Genomic DNA, 13,354 nt, shown 5'->3' on the forward strand with positions numbered 1-13,354 from the left:
TTTTAGTCCCAGTCCCTGTTCTCAGAGAAGTTTGAGCAGCAGGTGCAGGGGATGGTGGGCTCCTGGGTGTGATGCCAATCCTGCCACCGGTTGAGTCACGTGGCATTTGGCAAGTTGCTTACATTCTTTGCCTTAGTTTCCTCATCTGTAAAATGGGCTCAGCCCATGGTCTTCCTTCACAGCGTTCTTGGGGTTTAAATGGAACTAATTCATGATGGTGATGATGATTTAAAGCAGACCCATCAGGGGCTTTAGAATTTTAAGACCATAAGGGTGAGATGCTCTGGGAAGACAGTGACCTTCGTGCCGCTGCGTCACTGTCTCTGCAATCCCCGATGCGGTGGGAGAGAGTGTGTGGCCCTACGGGCCCTGGTCTGATAGAGGGTTGTTTAGCCTTGTCCCCATTGCCAGGGGTTCACCCTAGACACATGGCCGTGACCTGTGACCTAGCAGTCATGCTAGGCAGCTTTGTCTGTCTGGGTCTTACATGTGGGTGTGCCTCTGTTCAGGCTCCCTGGGTGGGTGCAGGTGCCCACCCACCCTAGGTAGTGCGGGGGCTGAGTCTAGTCCTGGGGCTGCCCAGTGACATTTGTGTCACCTCTTGGTTGGCCTCAGTTTCTCCCATGTGTAACCAGAAAGGCCCAGACTTGCTGACCCCAGAGGGTCTTCTCACCTCTGCCTCCTGGATCCATGTTCACAGCCAGGGGACCCCAAACCCAGCAGCCCTCAATGTAGACATTCCCTTCGCTGATGGCACATTCCTTCCTTATAAACTTCCCACCCCAAGCTGACCACAAATTCTGGTCAGAGACAAATCTAATATGTTTCTCCCCTCGTCCCACCACCACCAGCTCCCGAGCCACTGTGGACACGGGGCTGCCGTGGCTCCTGTTGTCCTCAGCCCCTCTCTCCACCTTGGCAGGGCGCCAGTCTGCAAAGTTCCTGATTTATTGTCTTTGAAACGACCCGCAGATGTGGCTGCGTCTGCTGGCTGTTGGCAATTAAAGCGCTGGAGGGCACTGGCCTGCTTGCTGGATGGGCCTCCCCCCCCCCCCCCGAGGGCCTGGGACTGGGCCCATCGTGAGCACCGGGTGGGCCCTGCAGGAGCTCCTGGGGGGTGCTGAACCCTCAGCCCTCAGTGGGATCACCTGCTGCCAGGGAGCCGTGATGATGGGACGATCCCATCATTGGAAGGAGGCCCCAGTGGTCTGCCACTGACCTGTGCCACCTGGACAGAGCCCCCTGAGGGTCCCCCTTGCTCTGGACACCTGCTTCCACAGGTCCACCAGACACTGGGTTTGATTTGGTGGTATGATTCCAACTCTGGAGAGAAAATGCAATCCCCGATGCGGTGGGAGAGAGCACACAGCATCTCTGTGCACCTATGATAACCCTGAGCCGTCGCCGGGACCGTGGCCATGGACCTCACATGCTAGGGCACTTGATGCCCTGCCGCAGGTGCAGTGCAGCTCCTCCAGGCCAGCGCCACCAGCCAGAGACACGCTGCAGACCTCCCACGCTGTCAATGTACCTACACACATGCTTGAAAGTAAGTGACCCATGAGACACAAGAATGCTTATTATGATGAAATCTAGTCGACTCTTCATGTTAATAAATCTGCTTGTTGGGAAAACCATCTACCAGGTGTGTGTCCCCTTGGGTTGACAGTCTGGGCGTCTGGAGAGGCAGCTGTGTGGATTTGGCCCCTAGGGCAGGTCCTAGAGCAGCTGTGTGCTCCCACGTTTACTCTAATCCTTCGGGAGAAGGGTCAGTTCCGCAGAGTGCAAGCGACCCAGGGCCCTCCCGCTCACCTCTGCCCTGGCCCTTGTCCCACTGTCCAGTGAGACAGCAGGTCTCCACTCACTCCTCTGTCCCTCGGGGAACACCATGGGGTGGCTTGTCCTCCATCAGCCCCTGGAGGAGAGCAGACCCCATGCTACTCCCTCTGCCCCTTGCCTGGACAGCAGCATGGAGGCTCAGGTCAGAGCGTGAGTGTGCTGTCGGCCTGGCTGCCCACCCACCGGGTGGCCGAGGGCTGGGATCGCAGGTGGTGCTCAGAGTTAAAGCTGAGCGTGGCCCCTGGTCTTCAGGATGGGATAACTCAACAGACTTTAAAATTCTCTTTTACTAAAAAAAATAAAAATAAAAATAAATAAAATAAAATTCTCTTTTACTAACAAGGGTGTGTGTGTGCATGAACACAGGTGTGCATGAACACGGGTGTGCATGTCAGTTGTGTGTGTGTCTGAACATGGCTGTGCATGTGAACATGGGTGTGTGTGAACACAGGTGTGCGTGTCAGTTGTGTGTGTGTGTGGCACTTGGCTGGCCCCGTGGGCTTCACCAGGGTACTCTCTGCAGGACAGGGGAGTCGGGGTTTATCCCAGTGGCAATCTGGGGTAAGAGTCTTCGCTGACAGATATATGACATTTGAGAACTTGGCTGAAATCCTAATAGCCACATAAAAGACTTTTTAATTTTTCTCTCCTGATTTAGCTAGTATTTTGTTATGAAAGTGTGCTCATGCACTTCCACACATGTACAAGGAGGCGTGAGCCTACAGTACCGAGGGGCTGTAGTAAGGGCTGGCCTGGGGGTGGGGGGCACGTGGGGGCTCAGGGGCGGGCTGGGCGTGATTTCAGTCCCTGTGCATCACAGAGTGCCGGCTGGTGCTCATCCAGAGTCCATGTGGGAAAGGCCCTGGTGCCCACCTCGCCCCTGGCCCCAGGAGCCCCCAGCCCCTCCCCCAGCTTGGCTCTGGGTCCAGCCTGGCTGCAGCTTGGGACGTAATGGGCACCCTGCCCCTTCCCAATGGGACCTTGTTGGGGAGGCAGGTCATCCCAGGGGAATCATCCCCCAAAGTACACGCCTGGAGCGTTGGAGCTTGTTACCCATGGAAGGGTCATTTGTAACCCACGGGCGGGTTGGCTGTACTTCAGGGTGGCAGGCGGGAGTCTTGGCTCTGGCCTTGCCTGCCGGGGAGCCCTCTGCTCTGGCTCCATGGGCACCAGTGTTGGCAGGGCCAACACCACAGGACCAAAGCGAAAGCGCCCTCAGCAGCCTCTTCATCTTGTCTGTGACCACAGAGTGGTCCACCTGGCTGTGTGGCTAGAAATGTTCAAAAATTGAATTCATGAAGAATTTGTCTACATGCAGAAGGACCCCAGACAACCAAAATGAAATAAAATTATCAGAAAACTGTGGCCACAGGTGCAAAACAGCGTGGATGAGGCCACCAGACAACACCCACAGGGTTGCATGTGTGGTGATGCTTTCGAGACTAAGCTGTTCTGCTCTTTTTTTCTTAAAGCACGTCCCCCAGCTGTATACACCGCCGGCCCCCAAGCCCTGGATCCATCCAGCTGACGGGGGTCTGCTTTGCTCAGGTGCCCAGGGCGTGATTGACCACAGGCTATTATTTTCTCGGCTTCAGGTGGAAGAGATCCACCGGACCTGGGAGCCGGTGGGTCCTGGCCGAGGGTGCAGCCTCAGGCACCCATGTCCCGGGCTCCCCCACATGGGGATGGCCAGGGTGGATGGAGAGGGATGAGCGGCCCCCAGGGCCAGGGGCGGCGAGGATGAGCACAGGGCCCCGGCCACCCCAGGACAGGCTCTAACTACCTAGGTCACTGCTTGGGGTGTTTGAATAATTCAAGGAGGTGGAGGTGCGGGGCGGCCGCAGCTTCTGTTTCTGATAGAGCCCTGGGCACCACGATTTAATGGATTAGTTAAAATGATGTGAAAAAATGGATCTCTGATTTATGACCTGCAATTTTTTGCTGACTGCGGCATGTTTTTTCCAAGCCCTGCGTTTTAAGGTCTTGGGCACATAAGGCCTTTTTTGTTTGCCTGGCTTTGCCCTCAGGGCTCATCCGCGGACCCTTTGCCCAAGGCCCCTCCAGACCTTTAAAACAGGAAGTTTAATTTTATAGAATTAAAAAAGAGAAAACGGTACTTAATTATCTGGCCGTGAAACAGCACTGCCCTTTCTTAATTTTAGTAGCTAATAAAATGTCGTTCCTGGAGTTAACTACTTCTGGTCCAAACGCCCTACAATTTTGGCTATTTGGATAGAATATTTTATGAACTGTTATATATTGCACTACGGTTTTTAAGCTCTGCTATGACATATTTCTCTCAAGATTTATTAGGAATTTTTATTTAAAACAATATATTAAATAGAGGGGAAAAAGTAATCTTAGGTAAAACTCAAATATTAGAGAAACGTAACAGGGACGAAAACCTCTTTTATTTGAAGTCGCCCCTCGGCCCCGCTGCCGCTCTAACAGCACCTGGGGAGCAGCGGCCCGCAGCTGCATCATTAATTCAACATGGCTTCCAACCCGACTCCAATCAGGAATCAATTTCAAGGCCAGTTGCCACTTAAGTGACTTTATGGAAACCGAACGGTGCGCAGCGCCCACCGAGACCGGATGCCTTCCTGGTTCGCACTGGCCGCTGAGGCTGCGCACGCAGGCCCACGGCCCTGGGGCTGCCTCCTCGGCCCACCTCCCCGGGGTGCCAGGATCCGTGGGACCCCCGCCCCCCTGCTCTGCTGCAATCCCGCTGCACATATTCTGTGTCCTTTGGGACACACGTTCTATTGTCCCCTGAGCGCTGGCCCTCATCTATGGAGGCGCCCCTGGGTGCCCGCGCAGGAGACCGGGGCTTGGTGAGATCCAGCCTTGGAGGCAGGGAAGGAGCTGAGGCCAAGACCCCTCGGGAATGACGGCTGGAACTCCAGGGATCCCCTCCTGCGTCGGGCACTGAGGCAGCACTAACGCAGACGGCGTTGTGGGAACTTCAAGCCGCCAACAGTGGGGCCCCATCCAGCTGAGGCTCTTCTGAGGGCCCTTCGTGTCGTGCTGTGACCCCGACCCTGCACGGGTCCTGTTGTGCCGGGGACAGAGGCGCTGAAGGAAGGCTTAGAACAGAGCCTGGGACATGGGGGTCCAGGTGGGGACATGCCCAGAGCCCCCCACCTGTGCCTCTGCTCTCCCAAGAGCCATCTGTTCTGCACCAGCCAGGTGCACAGGCTTGAGGGTGGGCCAGGGACCCTCCCTCGTGGGCTGGTGAGTGCGAGATGCAGCCTGTGGTCACTCATGGCGAAGGAAACCAACAGGCCAGTGACAGAGGGGCTGTTGGCGGGGGACGGTCCTTGACCCTCCAAGGAATTAGTATTTCTGCTGAGACCCCACAGGTTGGCCCAGGCAGGAGGTGTCCAAGGTGCGGGGAGGCAAGTGTGAACACTTGGCCCAGGCGGGGGGCAGGGGGCCGGGGGGAGGAAGGTGTGTGACAGAGGTGAGAGGTGGCGGCCTTGGGAGCTGGGTCAGGATCTTCGTTTGGACGAGGTGCTGATGCTTCTGCCAGGCGGGCCCCGTGCGGGGCAGGCGACCCTGTTTGCAGACGGGCCGCCCTAGAGGCCATCTCTAGGGTCACTAGGCGATGGGGCGGGCCCGGGGCCTCTGCTCCACTGCCTACGAGCCGGCAATTAGAAAGGAAATCATCCTCGTAAGCTGTGGCGATCGATGCTTCCGAGGAGTCCTCCTTCCCAGCTGTGTGCCGACCAGTTAGTCGTGTGTGGTTAGTTAATTGTTGGGCATTCAGGAGTTGGAGCATGTAGCGATCTTCTGAGCCGAATGGGCCCCCCAAATCTCTCTGCAGGGTTTTATTGGGCTCTCACCAGGCCTGCTCAGGTCAGCCCGGTGCAACATCTGTGTGCTGCGTGTTTAATAAATAGCAACAAGGCCATCTTTGTATGGCAGTGGGCGTGACACCCACTTGGAGGTGGCTGCAGGGCTGGGCTGATTCCCCCCGGGGTTGGCACTGGTGGGCATGTGAGTGGGTTTCACGGTGCTGGGGGGGGGGTTTCAGGAGCTCCGCCCATACAGAGGCTGGCGTCCGTCGTTATATGCATATTCTGGCCAGCCAGGAGCACTGAGGCCCCAAGGAAAGAGGGGTGCCCTGGTTCCAGGCCCCTGCCAGGCATCCTCGGCCAGTGGCCCTGTCACTTGTGATCCTGGAAGCCCCCTGCCTCTTGTGCCCACACTTAGGACATCCCTCCGCTGGGAAGGAGTCCAGCAGCAATAGGCCTGTGCTGCCTCTGGGTTCCAAGGTGTAGCTACGGGGTTTCAGCGCATGCCCTGGGGCTGCAGGCTGGATCAGAGCAGAGTGCTTTTGTCTTAGGGTGAACAGCCCCACCCCCTGAATTCATGTCCACCCTGAACGTCAGAGTGTGACCTTATTTTACTTGGAAAGCAAGTCTGTGCAGGTGTAACTAGTTAGGATGACATCATATTGGATTAGCGAGCCCGTGTCCTCTCATGATGAGACACAAGGGAGAGAGCGGCATGTGACGACGGAGGTGGAGGTTGGAGTCATGGAATGCACAGGCTCACCGCAGCCACTGGAAGCAGGACGGGACACCGCAGGGACCCCCTCAAGCCTCCCCAGGGAGTGTGGCCCTGCAGGTACCTTGACTTGGGGCATTTTGCTTGCAGAACATGAGAGAATAAATTTCTGTTGTTTTCAATCACTACATTTGTGACACTTTGTTACAGCAGCTCCAGGAAACAAATACAGCTCCAAACAGGCTCTGCTGACAGCTTTCAAAACCATCTCACAAGTTCTTGGGATTTTTAAAAATTATCAGATCACATGTCTATTTTATTATAAAAGAAACGGGGGGTGTGCTCCCTGGACTGCAATAGAACACTTGCTGTCTCTGTTCTGGATTCACTGGTGTCCTGGGCTGTTACCTCGTGCCCCAGTGCTGTCTGGGACCAGCAGATTCTCCTCTGCTGGCCTGGCTGAGCTCAAACCCCAGCTACGGTTTCAGCCATTGACAGAGCCTGCTGACCACGTAGACCTCAGCCTAGATCTCAGCCACTCCCCAGGCTGCTGGGGACATTCAACTCGAGAATACCTGATGTGGAGCCCGGTACCCTGTAGGGCCCAGGAAGCCTTGGCTCCAAACACTACACAGATGGCACCTGTTCTCTCATGGGCTGCTATGGGGGTGTGGGGGTGGAGAAATGCAAGGTGCTCATAAGGGGCTGAGTTGGAGAGGCCACATGCGTGGCACCCCATGGATATAAGCAGTTTCTTGCATCATATAATGCACAGGCCTTGGGGCTCAGGGGACAGGGGTTTTATCTGAGCTGGACTAGTCAGTGGGGTGAGGGTGTGAGCTTGTCCTGGGGAAGAGCTCAGTTGTACAGGGATGGGGGAGGAAGAGCAGGACCAAGGGCCCGGGGAGACAACTACTTGTGGGATGATACAAGCCTCTTGGCGATGTGCTAAATGCTACCTTAGAAGGTGGGCTTGGAGCAGGAACAGGACCCATGCCCAGGACAAGGTGGGTGGCAGGTGCTGGATTTGGTGTGATCACAGACCTCAGGCAAGGGGTGAGGAAGGTTGGTTGAGCAGCCGTGTGGGCTGGAATTTGTGCATATAGAGAAGCCCAAGTTTCCAGGGTGTCACCCAAGGTTAGCAACTTGCCCAGGAAATCACGGGCAGCTAGGGAAAAAGTGTGCTTGGCTGGTTCTTGCTTGCTTCTTGAGGCTGCATGCTGCCCAGCCCTGCAGAGATCAAACCCATGTGGGTGGGAGGGGCTGGAGATGCCCCAGAGCCGAGCCTGCACAGACACGGATGCTTGGAGATGCTGGGAACACGTGTCTGAGTGGAGCTCTCTGTAGCTCTGAGTGGCAGACACGGACCAGGAGGAAGAGCTTCTGGGCATCCCCCCACCTTCCAACCCCCACCCCCACCAAGCTCCCAGGATCCTCCCACTCCCCCACCCAATCCCAGGCATCTGGAATGTTCTCTATGGTCAAGCACATTGCAGTTGAGATGGTAGTTGGTCAAATGCCATATGGAGATCGTTACTGGTCTCAGGGAAGCTCGTTTGGGGCTCGAGTGTCCAAGGCACAGCCTGTACCACTGAGCATGTGGGGGACAGTGGGGAAGGGTGAGACTGGTCAGGAGCCCCAACAACACCTATGTAGAGACCTGGGCTTAGGGGAGAGCTTCCAGGCTGCGAGGTCAGTGACATGAGCAGGAGGAAAACAAGAGGCATTTGAAAGTGGAGAAGTGTGCAGGTGGGAAGTCAGGCCAGCCCAAGTACATGGGGCACACGTGGCTTTTCTCCATCCCTCGGCTCCTCTTCGTTCTGGCTGTCCTGTCTCTGCCTATACCTCTCCCACTCTGTGCTTCTTCCCCCCGATCTGCCTGCCTGACCAACCTGTGTCCTCCCTACTCTCCACTTCTGTCTCTGCCCATTTTCTCCCTCCTCTCTGCCTCTCTCCCTTTCTCTCACTCCACCTGCCCCTTACTGATGTCTCTCCCCTTTGCCATGAGGTTTGGTCTGATAGCGTCCAAAGTAGGTGACCAGGAACCATGAGCAGGTGGCCCTGGTCAGCCAGCGATGCTGGAGCTGTGGCAGGCTAGGTAGGGTGGAGTGAAGCTCCTGAGGGGCAGACGTGAGGATTTCTTCCCTCTACTGTTTCTTGTCATGGGAATACTTGCATCTAAATTCACTGAATTCCACAGTGTGGTTGTCTCCAGGCCACATTGGCCCTCCCAGTGGTGCAAGCAATGTCTGGACATAATGGGAGATCTCTCTTCATCATCCAGTCTCCCTCTGGCCTACAGCCAATGCCTTAGACTTCACAGCTTTTGTGTCTGTGCCTCAGAAAGTGAAATGCGGATGATAAGAGAAGGGCTTCTATGCATGGGGAATACACAAATAGATTATTCAGACTGACCATCCCACCAAGGACAACCATGGAAGACTGACAATCAGCTTGAATCAGAGTCAAGAAGGTAGTAGAGAATTTGAGGAACATGATGTAAGACAGACTCAGGGAGCTTAGCAATTGAAGCTACTTCTCTGCTAAGGGGATCTACCAACTCTGGAAGAAGCAGCTGGGAGACTGGGAGTCTTTATCTCAACCAGAGATTAGGTGAAGGTGATCCTGGATTACTAGTCTCTCCTTCTGCTTGTCAGAAATGAACATACGTCCTTGCTGGAGAAAGATGATACAATACTAAGCCTCAGATTTATAAATATATTTTTAAAAATATACAATGTCTGTCACTCAACAAAACATAACTAGGTGTATGAGGAGATAAGATGACGTAAGTGAAAACCAAGAAAACAACAAAAGATGAAAACAGATGCACAGAAGTCCAGACATAGACATTGAACTATCTATGCTTACTATGTTTTAGGGGTTAAAACAAATACATTAGAATTTTATCAGAAAGCCGAAAACTATAAAAAAGAACCAAACGGAGAAATTAAGAACTGAAAAATATAATATCAAAATAAGAAGCCAGTGGATAGGAATGCCTGGGTGGCTCAGTGATTGAGCATCTGCCTTTGGCTCAGGGCATGATCCAGGGGTCCTGGGATCGAGTCCCACATGAGACTCCCCGCAGGGAGCCTGCTTTTCCCTCTGCCTATGTCTCTGCCTCTCTCTCTGTGAATAAATAAATAAAATCTAAAAAAAAAAGAAGTCACTGGATATATTAGACAACAAATTAGACACACAGAGAGAATTAAAAATGAGAAGACTGATCAGAAAAGAAAATCCAGACTGCAACATGCAGAAAACAAACAAAAACAACTATGGAAAATACAGATGAAAATTTAAAAATTTTAAAAATATTTTGTTTATTTGAGAGAGAGAAAGAGGGAGAACACAAACAGGAGGAGGGACAGATGGAGAGGGAGAAGCAGGCTCCCCACTGAGCAGGGAGCCTGATGCGGGGCTTGATTCCAGGACCCTGAGACCAGACCCAAGCCAAAGGCAGATGCCTACCTGACTGAGTCACCCATGCGCCCCTTAAATTTTTTTTTTAAAGAGAGAGAGAGAGAGAAAGAGCAAGTGAGGGGGAGGGGCAGAGGGGGGACAAGAAAGAGAGAGAGAGAGAGTGAGAGAGAATCTAAAGCAGGCTCCATGCCCAGTGCAGAGCCCAGCATGAGGCTCCATCCCACACCCCTGAGATCATGACTTGAGCCAAAATCAAGAGTCAGATCTTAACCGAATGAAACACCCAGGTGCCCCAGATGAGAACTTAAGATTTACAGAAGTTCTACAGACTTCTCAATGGATCCAAGAAGAGAAGAGAGAGCACAGAAGAAGCAATATTGGCATAGATAATAATATCTGGGTGAAATTTTTCTAAAATTGACAAAATATGTTCACCACAGATTCAGGAAGTCCTATCACCCTGAGCAGATCTGTGAAAGTGGGCTATAAATGTGAGGAGGTCCATAGAAAGATGGCAGGAAGAGTCATCACATGGAAGGACTTTCTCCCATCCACGTTCATTGGGCAAATGTTGCCTTTCTGTTTCTCTGTGCCTGTCTGCCTGCTCTATGTCTGTCTTTACTAGGGCATTTCAGTAAACCGATGAAACCCTAAGAACAAAATAAATCCTAGAAAAAAACAGAAAAGGAGACCCCTTACTTTCAAAGGAGACACAACAAGGCCTAAAGCTAGCCAACAGACACAACAGAAGCCAGGAGACAGTGAAATAATGTTTTAGCACTCTGAAATAATATAATTGTCTATCTGGAATTCTACTTACTGCAAAAGTATATTTTAAGGAGGATATACATATATATACATACATGTATATATACATACATATATATATATATGATACATCATATCAAGACATATAAGTTGTAGGGAGTAAAATGGAATTAAAATCTTTTCATTGTTCTAGAAGATTGTAACAGTACCAAGTACCCTTACACTCTGCTAAGTCAAGGACAGATGCTGTAATCTTTAGAATAATCGCTAAATACATAGAAATAAATGTATAACTGATGAGATAGTGGGGGAATGGAGTAATAAAAAAATCTGAATTGACTCAAAAGTAGCAAGAAAGGAGAAGTAAAGGAGCATAGAGTATTCAGGGAAAATAGAAAGTAAGTGGAAAGGTATATTTAAGTCCAAATATATCATCAATCCCATTAAATACAAATAAATGCTCTGATGAAAAAACAAAGATTTATTTGCTCAGTAAAAGCAAAATCCAAATACATTTTGTTTATAAAATCTACACAAAGTCTGGGACATCTGGGTGGCTCAGTGGTTGGGTATCTGCTTTCGGCTTGGGGCATGATCCCAGGTTTCTGGGATGGAGTCCCACATTGGTCTCCCTGCAGGGAGCCTGCTTCTCCCTATGCCTATGTCTCTACCTCTCTCTCTGTGAATAAATAAATAGAATCTTTAAAAAAATCTACACAAAATCCAAGCATATGTTGTTTATAAGAGCTACAATCTAAATATAAGGACACAGACAAGCTAAAATAAAAAGTTGAAAAAAGACGTAGTAGGAAAGATTAAAATTAGAAAGTTGATATCATATAAATACTGAGATCGTCATATAAATAAACTTATGGCAAATAAATTCAAAGCAAACAAGCTTCAAGGCAAAAAGCATCACCACAGGGAAAGATAGACACTTCATGCTGATAAAGTGTTCAATTCACATGAAGATATATGCCTTTCCACACTAATACATAATCTTGAAATAAATAAAGCAAGAATTGATAGAATCAAATGAAGAAATTGACAGATCCGCAAATACAGTGGGAAATTTTAACCCAGATTTTTCAGTAACAAGTAGACAAACTATCATGAAGGGTATAGAAGATATAAATAATGTGATTGACAACTTAATCAAATGGACATAGATAAAGCATGTACCCCCTACCCCCATGACAACACATTATTTTTAAATTACATGTAGAACATTTAAAAATTAAATGTATACAGGGCCATAAATCAAGTTTCAAAAAATTTCAGAGGATTGAAATCATTTGGAATTAAATAAGAAATAAAATATACCAACAAAAAAATCTTGCAAGTATGGGAATTAAGAAAGATATTATAAAATAACATAGAAGTAAAAGAAAATAATCACTTTGGAAATAAAAATATTTAAAATTTAATGATGACAAAATATTTAAAAATGCATCCATGAAGCAAAAATCCTCTTTGAAGATGCATTTATATTGTTAAATGCATTAAAGAAGGACAGAAGAAAAATGGAAATATCCATTACATAAACCATTTTAAGACATTATTATAAAAAGCTCCATAGGAAATACAATTTTTTAGAAGATTTTATCTATTTGTTCAAAGAGAGAGAGAGAGAGAGAGAACACAAGTAGGGGGAGCAGGAGAGAGAGAAGCATGAACCAGGAGCCTGATATGGGGTTTGATCCCAGGGCCCTGGGATCATGACCTGCAGTGAAGACAGACGCTTAGATGCTTAACTGACTGAGCCACCCAGGCTCCAACTCCAACTCGAAGAAGAAGAAGAAGAAGAAGAAGAAGAAGAAGAAGGAGGAGGAGGAGGAGGAGGAGGAGGAGGAGGAGGAGGAGGAGAAGAAGAAGAAGAAGAAGAAGAAGAAGAAGAAGAAGAAGAAGAAGAAGAAGAAGAAGAAGAAGAAGAAGAAGAAAATGTTAGCAGGAACACAGAAAGTACAAATGGGCAATTTCAGGAAGGAATTATTAGATCCTGAAGGCATTAAAAGAAAACTATCTTAATCAATTAGGAAATGTGAACAAAATGGACACATTTCTTGAAAAATAAAAGTTAAGACCATTGTAAGAACAAATAAAAATCTAAATGAATTGCACAACTGTTAAAGAATTTGGCTCTGGAATTAAAATTCTTCCCATAAAAAAAAAAAATTCTTCCCATAAAGAAAACTCTAGGTCCAGATTCACTTCCCTGTTCAATTCTATCAACAGTTAAGAAATTATGTCCACCTTACATAAACTCTTTTGGAAACTAGAAAAAAAGACTACTCTCCTCAGCTTGTTTATGAAGCTAACATAGTCTTGATACCAAAACCCGACATAGGAGTTACAGGACACTCCATGAAGATCAATCTATCCACCATTTCTGTTCTTGTAGGCAAAGACATTAAACAGATTTTAATAAAGTCAAAGTCATTGATATATAAAAATATTATAAGCTGACTATATTAGGTTTATTCTAGGAACAAAAGGTTGGGTTAACATTCTTAAAATTAATCAGTGTATTTAAGTACATAAATGGAATAGAGTGAAAAATTATATGATAATCTCAATAGATTCAGCAAAAACATTTGATAAAATTTAGTATTTGTTCATAATTTTTAAAAAACGTAGCAAACTAGGAATAGAAAGCAGATTCCTGAATATGAAAAAGTAAATATTAAAAAACCTATAGCAGATATTATCCCCAAAAGTGTATTGTTGAAAGCTCTCCAAGAATGCCTGTTACTATAAGTCCTATTAAATGCTGGACTAGAGATCCTAGCCAATGCAATAATGCAAGAAA

This window comes from Canis lupus, chromosome 5, assembly GCF_011100685.1.
Source record: "Canis lupus familiaris isolate Mischka breed German Shepherd chromosome 5, alternate assembly UU_Cfam_GSD_1.0, whole genome shotgun sequence".
Classification (NCBI taxonomy): Eukaryota; Metazoa; Chordata; class Mammalia; order Carnivora; family Canidae; genus Canis; species Canis lupus.